The following is an 8,178-nucleotide window of genomic DNA, read 5'->3' on the forward strand; positions in this document are numbered from 1 at the left end:
ATCCTGTTCTTGGATTACAGAGAGTAGGGCACCGAGAACTTTTGAAAAAATTCTTGGGGCTGTCGCTTGGCCAAATGGAAGAGCGACAAATTGGTAATGCTTGTCTAGAAAAGAGAATCTCAGAAACCGATAGTGGTCTGGATGAATCGGAATATGAAGATATACATCCTGTAAGTCTATTGTGGACATATAATGACCTTGCTAAACAAAAGGCAGAATAGTCCTTATAGTCACCATTTTGAAAGTTGTCACTCTCACAAAACGGTTCAAAATGTTCAGATCCAGAACTGGCTTGAATGAATTATCTTTCTTTGGGACAATGAATAGATTTAAATAAAACCCCAGACCCTGTTCCTGAAACGGAACTGGCATAATTACCCCTGAAAGCTCTAAATCTGAAACACACTTCAGAAAGGCCTGAGCCTTCACTGGGTTTGCTGGAATGCATGAAAGAAAAAAAAATCTTCTCACAGGAGGTCTTACTCTGAATCCTATTCAATACCCTTGAGAGACAATGCTCTGAATCCATTGATTTTGGACAGAATCTGCCCAAATGTTTTGGAAAAATTTTAATCTGCCCCCCACCAGCTGAGCTGGAATGAGGGCCGCACCTTCATGCATACTTGGGGGCTGGCTTTGGTTTCTTAAAAGGCTTGAATTTATTCCAACTTGAAGAGAGTTTCCAATTGGAACCAGATTCTTTGGGGCAGGGATTGGCTTTCTGTTCCTTATTCTGTCGAAAAGAACGAAAACGATTAGAAGCCTTAGATTTACCCTTAGATCTTTTATCCTGAGGTAAAAAAACTCCCTTCCCTCCAGCAACAGTTGAAATAATTGAATCCAACAGAGAACCGAATAAATTGTTACCTTGGAAAGAAAGAGATAGTAATCTAGACGTAGATGTCAGCATTCCAATATTTAAGCCACAAAGCTCTTCTAGCTAAGATAGCTAAAGACAGATTTAACATCAATTTTGAGGATATCAAAAATAGCATCAGAGATAAAATGATTAGCATGTTGAAGCAAGCGCACAATGCTAGACAAATTGGGATCCGTTTCCTGTTGTGCTAAACTTTCCAAGCAAAAAGTTGATGCAGCTGCAACATCAGCCATAGAAATGGCAGGCCTGAAAAGATAGCCAGAATATAAAAAAGCTTTCCTTAGATAAAATTCAAGTTTCCTATCTAAAGGGTCTTTAAAGGAAGTACTATCTTTCATAGGCATAGTAGTACGTTTGGCAAGAGTAGAGATAGCCCCATCAACTTTGGAGATCTTTTCCCAAAACTCCAATCTAATTGCTGGCAAGGGATACAACTTTTTAAACCTAGCAGAAGGAATAAAAGAAGTACCAGGCCTATTCCATTCCTTTGAAATATCAGAAATAGCATCAGGAACTGGAAAAACCTCTGGAGTATCCACAGGAGGTTTATAAACAGAATTTAAATGTTTACTAGTTTTAATATCAAGAGGACTAGTTTCCTCAATATCCAAAGTAATCAACACCTCTTTTAACAAGGAACAAATATACTCCATATTAAAGAGATAAGTAGATTTGTCAGTGTCAATCTCTGAGGTAGGATCTTCTGAATCAGATAGATCCTCATCAGAGGAGGATAAATCAGTATATTGTTGGTCATTTGAAATTTCATCAACCTTATGAGAAGTTTTAAAAGACCTTTTACGTTTATTAGAAGGCAGAATAGCAGACAAACGGCCAGATTACGAGTTATGCAGTAAAAGGGGTGCGGTGCTAACTTGCACTTTATTCTCAACGCTTACTTTCCTACAGCACTGGTATTACCGGTTTTTATAAACCCGGCGTTAAAAGGTAAGAAGTGAGCATAGAGCAAAATTGAGCTCCACACTGCACTCCAATACCAGCGATGCTTAAGTCAGCAGTGAACTGGTTATACGTGCTCGTCTAACACCTGCAAAAAAGCAGTGTTTAGCTCAGTAACGCAGCCCCATTGATTCCTATGGGGAAATTAAACTTATGTTTACACCTAACACCGTAACATGATAACACCCTAACATGATCCCCGAGTCTAAACACCCCTAATCTTACACTTATTAACCACTAATCTGCCGCCCAACATCACCAACACCTACATTATATTTATTAACCCCTAATATGCTGCCCCAACATCACCGACACCTACATTATATTTATTAAACCCTAATCTCCCTCCCCCAATGTCGCTGCAACCTACCTAAATTTATTAACCCCTAATCTGCTGCCCCCAACGTCGCTGTCACTATTGTAAATTTATTAACCCCTAAACCAAAGTCTAACCCTAACCCCTCCTAACTTAAATATAATTTAAATAAATCTAATTAAAATTACTATCATTAACTAAATTATTCCTATTTAAAACTAAATAAGTACCTGTAAAATAAACCTAAGCTAGCTACAATATAACTAATAGTTACATTGTATCTAGCTTAGGGTTTATTTTTATTTTACAGGCAAGTTTGTATTTATTTTAATTAGGTAGAATAGTTACTAAATAGTTATTAACTATTTACTAACTACCTAGCTAAAATAAATACAAATTTACCTGCAAAATAAAACCTAACCTAAGTTACACTAACACCTAACACTACAATTAAATAAATTACCTAAATGAAATACAATTAAATAAATCAAATACAATTAGCAAAATTACAAAAATAAACAAACACTACATTACAGAAAATAAAAAACAAATTACAAGATATTCAAACTAATTACACCTAATCTAATAGCCCTATCAAAATAAAAAAAGCCCCCCAAAATAAAAAAACCCTAGCCTAAACTAAACTACCAATAGCCCTTAAAAGGGCCTTTTGCGGGGCATTGCCCCAAAGAAATCAGCTCTTTTACCTTAAAAAAAAATACAAACTACCCCCAAATAAAACCCTAACTAAAAAAACCTAAGCTCCCCATTGCCAAGAAAAGAGCATTTGGATGGGCATTGCCCTTAAAAGGGCATTTAGCTCTATTGCAGCACAACACCCTAACCTAAAAATAAAACCCACCCAATAAACCCTTAAAAAAAACTTAACACTAATCCCCTGAAGATCCACTTACAGTTTTGAAGATCCGACATCCATCCTCAACGAAGCCGGGAGCAGTCCTCATCGAAGCGGCAAGAAGTCCTCAACGAAGCCGTGAGAAGTCTTCATCCAAGCCGGGAGAAGTGGTCCTCCAAACAGGCAGAAGTCTTCATCCAGATGGCATCTTCTATCTTCATCCATCCGGCGTGGAGCAGGTCCATCGTCAAGACATACGACGTGGAGCATCCTCTTCTTTCCGATGACTAACGACGAATGAAGGTTCCTTTAAATTATGTCATCCAAGATGGCATCCCTTAGATTCCGATTGGCTGATAGAATTCTATCAGCCAATCGGAATTAAGGTTGAAAATTTTTTATTGGCTGATGCAACCCCATTCAATCCTATTGGCCGGATGGATGAAGATAGAAGATGCCGTCTGGATGAAGAATTCTGCCCGTCTGGAGGACCACTTCTCCCAGCTTTGATGAGATTATCAATCTTTTTAAACAACAAAAATTCTGGTGTTGACTGTCCTTTTAAAAAGATTGCTAATTCCATTATTTCCCTTTCCCCAGTTTTGCATAACCAACACCGTTATATTAATAGACTTTTAACTCTATGATTACCTTGTACCTAAGCCTCTGCAGACTGTCCCCTTATCTCAGTTCTTTTGACAGACATTCATTTTAGCCAATCAGTGCTGAATATCTCCACAGGATTGAGCACAATCTATAGGACACACACAAAATAGCAGTTTTTAACTAGGAAAAACTGTCTAAATGGTTTAGAAATCAGTTTTAGTTTACCTAGATTTAGCTTTCAACAAAGAATACCAAGAGACTAAAGCAAATTTGATGATACAAGTAAATTGTTTAAAATTGCATGCCCTATCTGAATCATGAAAGTTTAATTATGACTAGACTGTCCCTTTAATTCATTCCTTTTCAATTTCGTTCCTTGCTTCATTCGAGTATTTGAGAATCTGATGAATGACCAAATCGGTATAAATTTGGACAATCCTGTATTCGTCTGACACAAAATTCAAATGTGTAATAAAAATATTTATGTTTGGAAGAGATGTATTCATCTAAAATGACTAGTGGGTAGTCATTTTTATAGGATATTTTTTCTTCTAATGTTAGCTATTTTGTATTTAAATTTTTTAATACTTTATTCCATAATTACTATATTAATTGTTACAAATAAATATAACATTTATATGTTATTTATGTTGCATTATGAAAAAAAAAACAACTAAAGTGCTACAAATGTGCAGACATTACAAAAAATAACCACCATATAATCTGTGATACTAAAGAGCAATCCATAGCATGATTAAGGGTCTGCGTTACCCGAAACGTTGCTGTCTGTTCATTTTGTCACCTTAATAAAGGTTTTTTCACTTTTAAAGAAACAGTGCTGGAGCCATTCACTTTTTTCCTTTTGGATTTACATATGAGAGGTGAGCAGGACCCTCTGGCTACCGTGCACTTTGCTAACTAACTCTGAACTGTTACTTGTGCTGGACCTATTGCACTCTTTATATATATATATATATATATATATAATTTTTTATAATTTGTTTAAAAATCCCTAGTATATCCACAAGCGAGGAGCTTCTCTTCGAACTGGGAGAATAACTTTACAAAACACTGTTAACACTACAAGCTCTGAAAAAATTAATATCTAACTAGTAATGGGAAATCTTCAGTTCAACCTACTATTAACTGTATTCTAAGAACTTTTTATTTCTTTTAATTTATGACAAACAGCATTGACATCTGAAACTTCAGTTACAATTCTTTTCACAGAAGTAACTGGAGCGAGTATTAGTTACACATTTGCTGTATTGTGTTTGGTGCATTGATATGATACATTTAATCACTATATGTAACAGTTATTTCAAACAAAATTAAATTTCAAGGGGTTGTTGATGAAGTATTGCAAGGTACACAAGAGAGGGAGTGACAGAGTGAAATAAAGAAAATGGGGCAGACAGAATATAAATATGGAAAGTGGTATAGCTATTTTAACCCTTTATTAATATTGTATCTTAAAGGTTACAGTGTCCCTTACATACCTCGATTAACGTAGGCATCGTCACAGAAAACAGTCCCCAAAAGGGCAATAGCTAGTAGAGACAACATTCTGAGAATGAAGAAAATGCATAAAATAAACTCTCTTAACTCACAGTTCATAATCATGAAGAAGATTTTTTTTTAATCCATAACAGTTTTGGGAGAAAAAGGAAAGGTAATAACGGGTCATGTGCATAAAGTATGTTATACATCCAACACTTTAACTTTAGTGGTTATTAGTTCTGGTTTGTATAAGCAAAGATTATAGTTTGTCATATGAGTACTACATTACAGATATTGTTATAGATCTCCATATTTACAGACATAGGGGCTGATTTATCAAGCTCTGTATGAAGCTTGATGCCTGTTTCTGCGCGAGCCTTTAGGCTCACTGGAAACAACAGTTATGAAGCAGTGGTCTAAAGACTAAACTTCTGAGGCCGCGGACAGAAATCAACCCAATCGAATACGATCGGGCTGATTGACACCGAATCTGCAGGGGGCAGCATTGCACCAGCAGTTCACAAGAACTGCTTGTGCAATGATAAATGTCGACAGCGTATGCTGTCGGCATTTATCGATATGCAACGGATATGATATGCTACATCGCATCAAGTCCGCTCGCACTATGATAAATCTACCCCTATGTGATGTGTCAGATTCCCACTCTCACTAATCGCATATGATTTATAAACCACTTAAACGTGTTACGTCCCTGATGTGCCTTTGTGCATGAAATGCATAGGCTATTTTCCTTGCTTTTAGCTGGCTGAGCCTTTGTGACCCTTGTATCTGATTTTAATGAATCAATAAATGGTATGTTTTTAACATACTTTTTCCTAATTCTCCTCTTGCTGGTTAGATTGTAAAATAATTCCCGATGAAGCAGAGGGATTGGCTTTCCTCAGCTACCAGCAGTCTACACATCTTACTTTGGAAACCAAAGTCTCCAAGGAACAGAGTACAGCCTGAGCGGGGTCGTGTGTACAGCGGCTAAGGCTACATCCAGATGCTTGGGAAGAGGGATATCTACAGCACATAGAACGTTCTGCATGTATTTACTATAACTACAGCAATAACCCTGCTTGAAGTCTACATTAATATGAATGGACACTGTTAAACATTTTGACATTTGAGTGTAACGCAGAGTGATCTCGTCAGGACCCGCAGAGTGGAACCGGGCACTATTTTAGCATTAAGTTGGACTGGATATGGATTTTCAAATAAGCTTCACATTCTTTTTCTCTTTCCATTGAGGAAGGAGTTTACTGTTTCTATAATATATTTAATGTTACAGTAGCACTTGCAGCTTAGGCTTGACACAATATTGATGCTATTATTCACAATGAATGATGACTGTAACAACATATTTTCTGCTTTGAGTGCTAGAGTGATGAATACTCTGTTACAACAAAGCCTAAGAGCTTTATATATTGAGAACCTTACAGGTTTTTCTTCACCAACTAAACTTTATTAACAAATACATAGTTGTAAATGTAATTGTTTCTGCCCAGTACCATTAAGGCCCATCAGCACTATCACAGAGCAGCCATCTGAAGCAAATGAAATACTTTTTGTTGTTCGTGACTCTTAATGGTCACACCTGTGCATGATGCAAAATAGGCAGTAAATCTATCACACCCACTGGAAACAACAGTTAAAGGGATATATGAAACAAAAAATATTGTGTGATTCATACAGAGCATACAATTTAAATATGTGTTTCTATTATCATATTTGCTTTGTTCGTATGCTATTCTTTGTTGAAAAGATTCCTAGGTAGGTGCTTGAAGCACTATATGACAGGAAATAGTGTCACCATTTAGTGCTCTTGCTAATGTACAACATTATTTAAAACATGCTCCCATATAGTGCACACTTCTGAGCTTATGTCGATTTGTCAACAAAAGATACCAAGGGAACAAAGAAAATGTAATAATAGAAATAAATTAGAGAGTTATCTACAAGTGCATGCCCTATGTGAATCATAAAAAAAATGTGTTTCATGTCCCTTTAACAGGGAACTGTGTAATTAGTTTTCGACATAATAAGTATTGCCTCAATTTATTTTTTATTTTTTTGAGGATTTCTAAAGATCAGGATTGCAGCATGTGGGGAGCCAATTTGGACAGTGCTGCAGTATTAAAGGGACATGAAACTCAAAATGTCTTTCATGATTCAGATAGAACTTGACATTTTAAACAGCTTTCTAATTTGCTTCATTCTCATGATATCCTTTGTTGAAAACCATACCTAGGTAAACTCAGGAGCTGGAAGCTAGCCGGTGATTGGTGGCTGCACATATATACCTCTTATCATTGGCTTATCAATAAGTTCAGCTAGCTCCCAGTAGTGCATTGCTGCTTCTTCAATAAAGGAAATACAGAAATTGAAGCAAAATTGATAATATGAGTAAATTGGAAAGTTGTTTAAATGTTTATGCTCTATCTGAATCACGAAAGAAAAAAATTTGGGTTTCCTGTCCCTTTAAGAAAAAAATAAAATAGTCTCAAGTTATTCTTTAAATAACACATCAGAATTTTCACTTCACAATTAAAATTTTTGCATTTTATATTTTTAATAAGATTTTCTTAAAACATCTATTGTCAATAAATTAGATACAGCTTGCAAATTTATGTATTCTTACCTTGCTCAGGAGATCACTGGTTTTCAGTGTCTAGACTGGTAATGAACAAGCTGCTAGAAGCACTGTGTATATATATGTATATTAGTATCACATTGCGCCATGAAACTGGTCATTGACATTTCCCAAGAATATAGTCTGAGGAATTAGGGGTCACTAGCACTTAAAGCAGCTTACAAATTAACTGAAATAGATATGATTGGTTGATAGGTACTTCCTGCTAATGCACAGTTGGAAGCCCTTGTAAGTCAATAAGCATTTGTAGGTCATGCACAACTGATACTGAGTGACATGCTAGTTTAGATTATCATTTAACAGATTTTACTTTATATGTATTTACTTTATATGTATTTATACTTTGTATGTATTTATACTTTATATGTATTTACTTTATATGTATTTATACTTTATATGCATTT

The sequence above is a fragment of the Bombina bombina genome, chromosome 4 (assembly GCF_027579735.1).
Source record: "Bombina bombina isolate aBomBom1 chromosome 4, aBomBom1.pri, whole genome shotgun sequence".
Lineage (NCBI taxonomy): Eukaryota > Metazoa > Chordata > Amphibia > Anura > Bombinatoridae > Bombina > Bombina bombina.